The following is a 13,651-nucleotide window of genomic DNA, read 5'->3' as shown; positions in this document are numbered from 1 at the left end:
TAATTTCCCCTAAGTCTGTGGTCCGAGGAGCCATGCAGGACTTAGGTTCTGTTTAAAACTTATAAAAATTGTCATGAGTAATAATTTCCCCTAAGTCTGTGATCCGAGGAGCCATGCAGGACTTAGGTTCTGTTTATAACTATGAAAATTGTCATGAGTAATAATTTCCTCTAAGTCTGTGGTCCGAGGAGCCATGCAGGACTTAGGTTCTGTTTAAAATTATGAAAATTGTCATGAGTAATAATTTCCCCTAAGTCTGTGGTCCGAGGAGCCATGCAGGACTTAGGTTCTGTTTAAAACTTATAAAAATTGTCATGAGTAATAATTTCCCTTAAGTCTGTGGTCCGAGGAGCCATGCAGGACTTAGGTTCTGTTTAAAACTATGAATAGTTGCCTTAAGTGATAATTTCCCCTAAGTCTGTGGTCCGAGAAGCCATGCAGGACTTAGGTTCTGTTTAAAACTTATAAAAATTGTCATGAGTAATAATTTCCCCTAAGTCTGTGGTCCGAGGAGCCATGCAGGACTTAGATTCTGTTTAAAACTATGAAAATTGTCATGAGTAATAATTTCCCCTAAGTCTGTGGTCCGAGGAGCCATGCAGGACTTAGGTTCTGTTTAAAACTATGAAAATTGTCATGAGTAATAATTTCCCCTAAGTCTGTGGTCCGAGGAGCCATGCAGGACTTAGGTTCTGTTTAAAACTATGAATAGTTGCCTTAAGTGATAATTTCCCCTAAGTCTGTGGTCCGAGGAGCCATGCAGGACTCAGGTTCTGTTTAAAACTTATAAAAATTGTCATGAGTAATAATTTCCCCTAAGTCTGTGGTCCGAGGAGCCATGCAGGACTTAGGTTCTGTTTAAAACTATGAAAATTGTCATGAGTAATAATTTCCCCTAAGTCTGTGGTCCGAGGAGCCATGCAGGACTTAGGTTCTGTTTAAAACTATGGACTTAAGTTCTGTTTAAAACTTATAAAAATTGTCATGAGTAATAATTTCCCCTAAGTCTGTGGTCCGAGGAGCCATGCAGGACTTAGGTTCTGTTTAAAACTATGAAAATTGTCATGAGTAATAATTTCCCCTAAGTCTGTGGTCCGAGGAGCCATGCATGACTTAGGTTTTGTTTAAAACTATGAATAGTGGCCTTAAGTGATAATTTCCCCTAAGTCTGTGGTCTGAAAAGCCATGCAGGACTTAGGTTCTGTTTAAAACTATGAATAGTGGCCTTAAGTGATAATTTCCCCTAAGTCTGTGGTCCGAGGAGCCATGCAGGACTTAGGTTCTGTTTAAAACTATGAATAGTTGCCTTAAGTGATAATTTCCCCTAAGTCTGTGGTCCGAGGAGCCATGCAGGACTTAGGTTCTGTTTAAAACTGAGTAATAATTTCCCCTAAGTCTGTGGTCCGAGGAGCCATGCAGGACTTAGGTTCTGTTTAAAACTATGAATAGTTGCATTAAGTGATAATTTCCCCTAAGTCTGTGGTCCGATGAGCCATGCAGGACTTAGGTTCTGTTTAAAACTTATAAAAATTGTCATGAGTAATAATTTCCCCTAAGTCTGTGGTCCGAGGAGCCATGCAGGACTTAGGTTCTGTTTAAAACTATGAAAATTGTCATGCAGACCCGCAAGTAGTGGATAGTCACGAAACAAAATGTGGGCGAAGCCATTTTCATTAATAATAATATCTTCTGAGGTTATTTACATTCCATGGTCGAGGTACAGCTTTTTCATCCAAATCTTCTAGATAGTAGGCGCCTATCCCGGCTACGGACGTTATACGGTACGGTCCTTCCCAATTGGGCCCCAACTTGCCCTAAGAGGGGTTCTTTGCGTTGCCGAGAACCTTCCTCATCACGAGATCACCTGGACCGAGGGGTTTTAGTTTAACATTGGCATCATATCCCTGCCTCAGCTTCTGGTGATAATATGCCATATGAATCGTTGCTTTTTCCCTTCTTTCCTCGGCTAAGTCTAGACTTCTTCCCAACAACTCATCGTTACCGTCTGGGGTAAACGAGATAGATCTTAGCGTGGGAAAGTTGTTCTCGATTGGGAGCACGGCCTCTGCCCCATAAGTCAATGAAAAGGGGGTCTCACCGGTTGACCGCCGTGGCGTTGTCCGATAGGTCCATAGAACGTGTGGGAGCTCTTCGACCCATCTCCCCTTTGCCTCATCCAGCCTTTTCTTCAATCCGTTTACTATGACCTTATTCACGGCCTCAACCTGCCCATTTCCTTGGGGATAGGCAGGGGTGGAATATCGGTTAATGATCCCAAGCTCGCGGCAATACTCCCTAAAGTCCTTACTGTCGAACTGCAGACCATTGTCGGAAATGAGTGTACGCGGAGTCCCGAAGCGGGTGATGATGTTCTTCCAGATAAATTTTTGGGCATCCACGTCCCTAATGTTGGCCAAAGGTTCAGTTTCCACCCATTTAGTGAAGTAATCAGTTCCGACTATTATGTATTGCTTGTTCCCCGCAGCTTTGGGGAAGGGTCCAACTATATCAAGGCCCCATTGTGCGAACGGCCATGGGCTAGAGAGGGGGTTGAGAACCCCTCCGGGTTGGTGGATATTCGGGGCGAATCTTTGGCACTGGTCGCACTTCTTAGCGTATTCTTGGGCCTCCCTTTGCATGTTCGGCCACCAATACCCTTGGGTAAGTGCCCTGTGTGCCAGCGACCTTCCTCCGGTATGACTTCCACAAATCCCCTCGCGTAACTCCTCTAGCAGAGATTCGGATTCTTCTGGATGTACGCAGAGTAGGTATGGTCCAGAGTAAGAGCGTCGATATAGTTTGTGGTCCTCTGATAGCCAGAATCGAGGAGCATTCCTTCGTATTCTCTCGGCTTCCAATTTTTCCTCCGGCAAGACGTCGTTTTGAAGGAAGTTCTTTATGGGGTCCATCCAGCTGTGACTCTTCCTGATCTGATGGACTCCGGCCGGGCTTCTGCTGATGGGGCTTGCCTGGGCTAGATCTTCAACCAGGATCATTCGCGGCAGATTATGCGTCGAGGACGTGGCGAGAGTGGCCAGCTAGTCTGCATGGGTGTTTACACTCCTGGAGATGTGCGTCAGATTGAAGTATTCAAAATTCGTCTGTAGCCGCTTGACTTGCCCCAGATACTCTTGCATCCTAGTATCTCGAGCTTCCAGCTCACCCATCACTTGTCCGACCACCAGTCTGGAGTCCGAGAATGCTTCTATTATTCGACCGCCCAATCTTTGAACCATCGTCATCCCTTGAAGTAAGGCTTCGTACTCGGCTTCATTGTTCGTGGCCGAGAACCCGAGCCTTAATGATTTTTCAATGACAGCACCGTCCGGGGATGTTAAAACTATCCCCACTCCTGAGCCTCTCTGGTTAGCTGCGCCATCCACGTAGACCTTCCATTGCATGGTCCCAACTGCTGAAATCACACCAACCGACTTTCCATCCATGTCTTTCTTCTCGGTTATTGTTTCTATAGAGGGCTCAGCAAACTCCGCTACCAAGTCTGCGAGGACCTATCCTTTGATGGAGGATCGGGGCATATATTTAATGTCAAAGGCTCCCAAGAGCGTACTCCACATGGCGATCCTTCCTGTATAGTCAGCGCTTCGAAGCACTGCTCGAAGGGGAAGCTGAGTTAGAACGATGACCGTGTGCGCCTGAAAGTAATGAGGAAGCTTCCGGGTTGCATGCACTATCGCCAGAATTGCCTTTTCTAAAGGAAGGTACCGTACCTCAGCCTCATGTAATGATTTGCTCACATAGTAAACCGGTCGCTGCACCCCATTATCATCCCGTATCAGTACCAAGCTTACAGCATGGGGAGCTACAGCGACATATGCAAACAGCACCTCATCTGCCTCAGGGCTGGACATGATGGGTGGTCGAGACAGGTAGTCCTTAAGCTCCTGGAAAGCCTGAGCGCAATCCTCTGACCATTCGAACCCTTTCCATTTGTTTATCAGGAGGTAAAAAGGCTGACATCGATCCGCCGATCGCGATATGAACCGGTTTAATGCCGCAATCATGCCAGTGAGCTTCTGCACTTCCTTCGGATTCCGAGGAACCTGTAGGCTGTTAATGGCTTTGATTTGGTCGAGACTTACTTCTATTCCTCTGTGGGTGACCATGTACCCTAAGAATTTCCCAGACCCGACCCCAAATGAATATTTGGAAGCATTCAGCCGCAACCGGTGCTCTCTTAAGATAGCGAAGATTACTCCGAGGTCATTCACGTGCTCGGAAACCCTTTTGCTCTTCACAACCATATCGTCTATATAAACCTCAATGATCTTGCCCAGCTGTGGCTCGAACATCCGAGTCATCATCCTTTGGTAGGTTGAGCCTGCGTTCTTCAGCCCAAACGGCATCACCTTATAATGATAGTTTTCGATGGGCGTCATGAAAGCCGTTTTCTCTTGGTCATCCAGCGCAAGGGGTATCTGATGATAGCCCTGGAAGGCGTCCAGGAAGCTCATTCGAGGGTGGCCCACGGTTGCATCCACCAATCGGTCAATTCGGGGTAGGGGGAATGGGTCCTTCGGGCACGCCTTGTTCAGGTCCGTGAAGTCCACGCAGACCCTCCACTTCCCTGTCTTCTTTCTTACCACCACCGTGTTCGCCAACCATTCGGGATAAAAGACCTCTTTGATAGCCCCTGCCCTTTTCAATTTCACCACTTCGTCTCTTACGGCACTAGCGTGTTCCTTCGAAGGACGTCGGGGTGGCTGTTTCTTCGGGGCCGAAGAGGGGTTGACGTTCAAGTGGTGACAAATAAGGCTGGGATCAACTCCCGGGGCGTCGTAGGCGTCCCATGCGAACACGTCGACATTTTCTCTGAGAAATTTGATCAGCTCCTCTCTTTCCTGAGAAGGTAATTCAGAGCCGACCTGAAAGAACTTCTCTGGGTCGTCGTTGACAGTGATCCTATCTAAACTTTCACACCTTATCTCCTCGGCCAGCCCATCGTCTTGCCCTGCCGAGGGGGTTGGTTGCTATAAGCTCTCTGGGGCCGAGGACTCGATTGGGGGCCGATGTAAAATGGCGGCCACCATACACTTCCTGGCCACGACCTGATCTCCTCGGAGCTCTTCTACTTGTCCTTTGGATGGGTATTTCACTTTTTGATGAAGTGTGGAGGTCACGGCTTCTAGGGCGTGGATCCATGGCCTTGCAACTATTGCGGTGTAGGGTGAATAAGCGTCAACCACGATAAAATTCACCTCCACCACTTCCGCCCCAGTCTGTACGGGTAGTCGGATTTGCCCCTTTGGCGTAACAATCCTTCCCTCGAAGCTGAGAAGGAGGGAGTCATAAGCTGCCAAATCTTCTGGCTTCAGGTTCAGCCCCTTGTATAGATCAGGGTACATTATCTTTACTGCACTTCCCGAATCCACCAACACCCTTTTCACGTCGAAGCCCCCAATCCTCAGCGTGACCACCAAGGCATCATCGTGAGGTTGAATAGTTCCTTTCTTATCCTCATCCGAGAATCCCAGTACCAAAGAGCTTCTCTTTTTCGACCTTTTGGGTTCCCTTTGCCTGCCCTCGGAGGGAAGCCGATCAACAGCTAACACCCTAGGGATGGGTGGCCTCGTTCTTCCTGGTGCAGCGAGGATGACATGTATCGTCCCGGTGGGGGGTCTTAATGACACGTCCTTTCGAGGCTCTTGTGTTGCTTGCCCGGGGTGGCCACTCGATGGGTGCAGTAGGTGACGTAACTTTCCTTCTCGGACCAACTGATCTAGGTGATTCCATAGATTCCTGCAGTCCTCAGTAGTATGCCCATGGTCTTGATGATAGTGGCAGTACAGGTTCTGGTTACGTTTGGGAGGGTCTCCAGCCATCTTTCCCGGCCACCTGAAATAGGGCTCATCCCTTACTTTCTCCAGTACCTGTTGTACTGGCTCTCTGAATACGGCATTCACTGTTTGCGGGGTGCTCTGCCCAGCCTGTCGCGAAAAATCTCTCCTCGGCTGACCAGGGTTGTGCCGTTCCGACCTGAAATCATTTGCTTTGGGGGGGATAACCTTCTCCTTTCCCTGCCCTTGCAACTGATCTTCCTCCACTCTTTTGTACTTGTCGATCCTATCCCTCAACTGATCAACGTTAGCGACCGGTTTACCAGTGAGGGATTTCCTTAAGCCATGGTCGGTGGGGAGCCCGCTTTTGAATGTGCTGATAGCAACAGCATCATGGTTGTCATCCAGGTCGTTATACACTTCCCAATATCTATCCGAGTATGCTTTCAGAGTCTCTCCCTCGTGCATGGATAAAGACAATAGCGAACCGAGGGGCTTGGGAACTCTGGTGTTGGTAATAAAGTGGGAGCAGAAATCCCGAGTGAGCTGCTTGTATGAGCTTACGGAGTTTGTCTTCAGGCCGTTGAACCACCTCATCGCCATTGATCCCAAGCTGGACTGGAAGATTTTACACATAAGGGCTTCATTTTGCGAGTAGATCGCCATCTTTTGGTTAAATTGACTCACGTGCTCTACCTGGTCTGCTCGACCGTTATAGATGGCGAATGCCGGCTGGTTGAACCGTCGAGGCAGCTTAACCCCTTCAATTCTATACGTGAAGGGGGACCTTGAAACCTGGTCCAACGCCTTCTTCATGGCATCGTTTCCCGAACCCTTGTTGGATGTGCTCTCATATTTCCGTACAGGGCGTGGTTCCTTTTCATAGGAAAAGGTTTCACTTGGGGGGCTCCTTGACCTCCGTCGGTAGTTCGCATCCTCCGCATTAGAGGACTCGTCTGAGTCTGAAGGAGATCGTTTTCGCTGTACCCGTCGCAGCTTTCTCTTCAGATCATCTATCTCTCGCTGCATGGCCTGGTGACTATTTCGCCTCTGGGACACATGACTACCTATCTGAGTGTGACTCTGGCTTGTCCGGATAGTATGCACACTTCCCTCACGATTTCCCCTGTGGCCTGGGTTGACGGGGTTATTTTGCCTCTGGGACTCGGCGGGTTGTGTCTGTTGGGAGTTAGCCTGGTGAGGATTCTCCTGGTGTGGACCTAGTTCTGCCATGCTTGACCGTTGTGCTAGCTGATGCCCTAGTTCTTCCCACAGACGGCGCCAATTGTAGTTGCACGATTTTCCTGGCCCAAATTCTATTGATCAGGCCTTGGCTCAAAGCTCAACCCACAATATATTACTTGTAGAGGATGAGTCAAAGAACTTGACCTCAGTGAGCCTATTCGGTCTGATGCATGGACAGTATTGTTGCAAAAAATAAAGACACAAGAATGGATCTCCCACGTATGATTCTATTTCTTCCGTTCCTAATACAGTTTTTTCCGTCCCCCTCTTTGAGGGACTCCACTACATTATATAGTTCCCCTCCTCTCATCTCCACCCTACACTTGTTGATCATCTAAGCATCTACTTGAGCACCTGTCCCATCAGACGCCCTCATCTCTTCCTTTGTGAGTTGCAGAGGCCAAGGTGATACTGTTCAGGGGTCTTTTCCTCATTAATGCGGCCAAGAGGATGGTTGGGGCGCAATTAATGTGGTGGTGGCAGCTTTCCATGAGATATTTTGGATTTTATTCATTTTATATGTTGGGAGGATGAACTGAAATGGATGGGGAGAGTTCCTCGTCTGGGCTTCGTGATGTCTGAGGAGTAACTCCTCCTCGGACAGGCCTGGATTTGGAATAGCCCATTATTTTTGGGCCGGGCCCCACACACTTAATAATATAAAATTTATAAAAGAAAAAAAAAGTGAAAAAAAAAATTACTCAGTACTTGATTTCTGGAAAGTAAAGTACCATAAAAAAAGGAAAAAGAAAAAAAGAAAAAAGAAAAAAGAAAAAAGAAAAATCACTCCACATTCTACACTCTAAATACTAATTACTATCTCAAATATTTATAATCCACTTAATAATATAAAATTTACAAAAAAAAAAATTTGAAAATTTTTTTACCCAGTATTTAATTTCTTAAAACTAAAGTACCATACAAAAAATAAATAAATAAAGAGAAATCACTCCACAGTCCAAAATCTAAATACTAATTACTATCTTAAATATCTATAATCCACTTAATAATATAAAATTTACAGATGAAAAAAAAAGTGAAATTTTTTATTTATTTATTTCTTGATCTATGGAAAGTTAAGTCCTATACAAAAAGAAAATGAAAAAAAAAAAAAAGATAAGTCATTCCACAGTCCATAATCTAAATACTAATTACTATCTTTAATATTTATAATCCACTATATAATATAAAATTTACAAAAAAAAAAAAAAGCGAAAAAAAATTTACCTAGTACTTGATTTGTTAAAAGTAAAATACCATACAGAACGAAAGAAAGAAAAAAAGATAAATCACTCTACAGTCCATAATCTAAATACTAATTACTATTTTAAATATTTGTAATCCACTTAATAATATAAAATTTACAAAAGTAAAAAAAATAAAAATAAAATTTACCCAGTACTTGATTTCTTGAAATTAAAGTACCATAAAAAAAAAAAGATAAAAATAAATGACTCCACAGTACACAATCTAAATACTAATTACTATCTTAAATATTTGTAATCCACTTAATAATATAAAATTTACCAAAAAAAAAGTGAATTTTTTTTTCTTAGTACTTGTTTTTTGGAACGTAAAGTACCATACAAAAAAAAATGATAAAGATAAATTACTTCACATTTTACACTCTAAATACTAATAACTATCTTAAATATTTATAATCCACTTAATAATATAAAATTTATAATAGAAAAAAAAAATTTACCTAGTATTTGATTTCTTAAAAGTAAAGTACCATACCAAAAAAAAAAAAAAAAAAAAATCACTCCACAATCCAAAATCTAAAAACTAATTACTATCTCAAATATTATAATCCACTTAATAATATAAAATTTTTTAAAAAAAAAAAGTGAAAAAAAAATTTACCCAGTATTCAATTTCTTAAAACTAAAGTACTATTCAAAAAAAAAAAAAAAGATAAATCACTTCTGTGGGGGCCGTTTGATCAATAGGCCCATTAAGTTCAGGATTGTTGGGCCTGTGGCCCATCCGAGGATGCATATCCGTCCGAGGAGGCCAAGTCAGGTCATAAGGTAATTACTGAAGGGAGTGGTCGTCAATATCACGAGGGTAGAGTTCTGTATCCGTCTGAGGATGCCATACTCCTCGGCAGCATGTGTCCGAGGATGATCAGAACGCGGTCTTGTTGCAACCAGACCTCAGAACTAAGTCACCACTAAAGATAGAATAACCGACCAAGAATGAAAGAGATAAGGCAAACAAATATCTGTAACTACAGCTGCCTCCGCATTAATGACCTCTCAACCAACTCTCTGGTCGCATTAATGTGGAGGTGATACCTGAACAGTAAGGGAGCAGCCTTACAGCTGCCCATAGGAAGTTCTAGGAGGTGCTAGATGGGACAGAAAGAAATCTTCCGAACCCAACCTACACGTGTGCGGTAAGGATGGAACACAGAGGGGGGTATATAAACTGAAAGAAGAACATGCAGAAAAGGGGAGATAAAAAAAAGAAAAGAAAGAAAAACACAGGGAAAAGAAGGAGAACAAAAGGAGAGAAAAAGAACGGTATTGATTACAAAAGAAAAGGACCGTTGTGCCAACTCTAAACTTTCAATATAGGTGAGAGTGAATCTTTTCATGATAAAAAAGTTAACCTAGTTCTTTACACCTACGCTCTATAAATTATATTGTTTGGGCCTTTTTACGTGCGAACCCAACACTATTACGGGTCGTTACAAATCGCGTCCTTACAACTTCACAGTCCAAAATATAAATACTAATTACTATCTTAAATATTTATAATCTACTTAATAATATAAAATTTACAAAAGAAAAAAAAAGTGAAAACAAATTACCCAGTACCCAGTACTTTTTTTATTGCAAATAAATACCATAAAAAAAGAAAAAGAAAAAAGATAAATCACTGCATAGTCCACACTCAAAATACTAATTACTATCTTAAATATTTATAATCCACTTAATAATATAGAATTTACAAAGAAAAAAAAAATTTACCTAGTACTTGATTTCTTGAAATTATACTTGATTTCTTGAAATTAAAGTACCATACAAAAAAAAAAGATAAAGATAAATCACTTCACAGTGTACAATTTAAATACTAATTACTATCTTAAATATTTATAATCCACTTAATAATATAAAATTTACAAAAAAAAAAATTGAAAACTAAATTTTACTGTGTTCAGAACTAAAAGGAACCTTCTTGAGAATAAAATAAATTGAAAATTCCTAGAAAGAAAACATTTTTTTTCAAGAATTTTCAAACATTCTCACTAAAAACCAATAAAGCAAAATAGATCAAACACAAACTTCAAGCTTCAGAAATATTTTATGAACTTGAATCTAATCATATTTTTCATCCAATTTTATAATTTTTTGAAAAAAATTTAATTTGAAGTGAAATCATTTTCATTATCTTTAAAAGTCAAAAACAAAAAATAGTAAGACCCAGATGAAATATTCTTGACTTGGAGACCAAAAACATCCTAAAGATTAGACAGGAACCAGTTTAAAATGAAAACAAAAGATGGGGTTCACTGTCTCTTTCAAGGTCTATATCACTTGAATGAAATTTAAAAATGCTATACCACACATTGACCTCTATTGATGCCCATTTTTTGAATCCATGCCCAAAGGCCCATACGGAGGAAAACCCAAAGAAAAGCAAGGCCCAAAGACCCACCAAGAAGACCGAGGAGCAAGAAAGGTCCAAATAAAGAAGTGCAAGGGAATGGGATCTGCAGCAAAATACAAATCTGTCGCAGAATACAAATCTGCCGCATAATACAGTTCTTTGGCAGAATGGCTTCGGCAGACAAAGACAAATTGGGCTCAAGACCCTTTTGATCCAGTCAACATTATCTGGCCCACAAAGGCCCAAATTCTTTTGTATAAAAGGATAGACGTGAAAACTGATGTGAAAAAGCACAATGAAAAGAAATAAGGAACGACAGGAAGTGTCAGCAGCAGGAATCACGTGAAGGAAAGAAAAGCCAAACCAAAGGAAAATGACAAACGTAGCAGGAAACGTGTAAAGAAATAAGACAAAACACGTAGCAGACCAAAACAAAACTAATCTGCTACGGCAGAAACGACGTGGGAGGCAAACACAAAAGATAGTAGAGCAAGCACAGAAGGGCCGAGGCACCACCAACTTGTACCCAGCCAATATAAGGGAGGTGGACCCACGATCAAGGGGATTCAGAGGGTGTGGTTTGGTGGTGGGGGGAAAAAGGGGTCTATATTTGGTTTCCTGCCATGACTTCTTTTGGGAATATATCTTGCTGGGGTGGTATCTTACCCAAAAGAAGTAATAAACGGTTAGGACCATCTGATGCATACCATAGAGCTAGGTAGTGAGGTAGCCCAATCCTTCTCTAGTCACCTAGAGGTAGAGGTATACAGCAGGAACAAACAAAAGGGAATTTTGTGGTGAGATAAGTAGCGTTGCAGCAGACATGTACTGAGCAATGACAGGGGCAACCAATGGGTGAGTGGGTAATCTTGAAAGGATGCCCACAACAAACCAAAAACAGTTGGTGAAGCCCTAGGGGTAAAAGGGAGAAATTTCATTGAATCAGTTTGCTATAAAAGGAAGGTAACCATGGCAGAAAACAGGAGACGGAGAGGAGAAGGAAAAAACAGGGGAAGAGAGAAAAACACTAAAAGAGGGAGACCCAATGGAGGGAAGCACTTAAGGGGGAAAACTCATAGTAAGAAAGTAGTAAGCACTCAGAGAGAGGTACCCAGGAAAAGGAAAGACCAAAAAGGGGGAACAACCCACGACAGGAGAGTAATAAGAAACTATGAGTAAAGAAAGAACGAAGAGAAAGAAAGAAAGTGGTAAAACAAAGAGAGAAAATATGGCAAGAATAGGGACATGCATCAATAGACCATTTTTGCCTTCTCTCTTAGCAAACCCACTCTTTGATGTTCCTAAAAGTAATAGCTAGTAGCCATTTAGGCCTATTCTCCAAAATGCACAACTTTGATGGCAAAAGCCTATGACAAAATTGTTCAAGTTGGGGTTTGGGTTCTTTTTTGGTTTACTTATCCTATGGGAAGATTCAATACTTGATTTTAATTGCAAATATATTTGATTTCTCTCATTATAAATTATATCTGTTGTATTTAATTATTCTACTGTAGTGCGTTTTTTATCACGTCTGTTGCATCAATTATCCTGCTATGGTATCTTTACTTTTTGTACTAGTTATTCTGCTGTAGCACCTTTTCATTATATGTACCGTGTTAGCTATTATACTAGCTAAACCTTTTCTGCGGAAGCTTTCTTCTTTATTTGTTATTACATGTTTTACTTTTGATACAAACTAATCATTATCCTGCCATAAGTATATATATATATATATATATATATATATGCATATATCTTGTTTCTAATGTTTTGCAAAATATATTTTATATATGTACATGTGAATACGTATAAGTATATATACTCATATATGTATGTATATATTTGAGAATATGCTAACCCATTTAAACTAACATTTGTTTGATGGGTATTTTCTTTGGGTTTTAGATTTGTTTATGTGCAGGAAGTAGAAAAGTATTTCTGCAGTAAAAACGAAGAGTAGTCATTCACATTGCAAAAGGTTTTACTGCACGGCAGAAGACTTTAAAGCACAGTAGACAGCTTTAAAGCATAGTAGATAGCTTTAAAGCACATCAGACAACTTCAATGCAAAGCATAAAGCTTTAATGCACAACAGATAGCTTTATTGCATAGCAGAAGGCTTTACGGCAGAGCAGAAGGCTTTACGGCAGAAGGCTTTACGGCAGAAAGCTTTAATGCACAGTAAGCAACTTTAATGCACAACAGAAAGCTTTGCTGCAAAGCAAGAAACTTTATTGCACAGCAGGAAGCTTTATTGCACAGCAGAAAGTTTTGCTACATAGCAAAAAAAGTCAGTCCTGCGGCAAAAATTGGAAAAAAGTTCATTCTACGGTAGAAACTGGAGAAAAGTTTCTTCTACGGCAGAAACTGGGGATAAGTACCACGTTCTGCCTACCGTAAGCGTGCTCCTGGCAGACGAGGCATAGTTTGTGCACAAGCTGGATCAAATTGAGTTGCAGTTGGACCGGTCTCAACTCTCTTACTCAGAATATTTGGGCCCAATACTGCAGGAGGCAGCCCAGCCTGATACAACCAAAAAAGGCCCACTACAACCTCTTTATGCACCCAAACCAAATTAGAACTTCTGCTCATCGAAAACTGTCATAACCAAATCTATGCATAGAAATTAACATTATAAAACAACAACAGAAATTACTTATGAAATCACAAATGATATTTGATATTTACAAGTCATAGTAATAAAAGTAACATGTTATAAGGTGCCTCAATAAAGTAAAAGTGAATTCAAAGTGAGTGAAAAGGAGAGGGGAAAAAAAGGACACGTGAACAAAGAGAGATCCTTATGTGTGAAAGGTTCAAAGGATTTTTCCAAGAACCAAGAAGAAGAAGATGAAGAATTAACAATCAGAGGAATATAAACCATATTGTGCCACTTAGCAAACAATAGATTAGGGAAGAGTAAAAATCAAACTTGAAAATTAAATTAAAATGATTAAGTAAAAGAAAAAGTATAAAACCATTCTTCAAGACTC

The sequence above is a fragment of the Quercus lobata genome, chromosome 9 (genome assembly GCF_001633185.2).
Source record: "Quercus lobata isolate SW786 chromosome 9, ValleyOak3.0 Primary Assembly, whole genome shotgun sequence".
Classification (NCBI taxonomy): Eukaryota; Viridiplantae; Streptophyta; class Magnoliopsida; order Fagales; family Fagaceae; genus Quercus; species Quercus lobata.
This window is presented reverse-complemented; position numbering follows the sequence as displayed.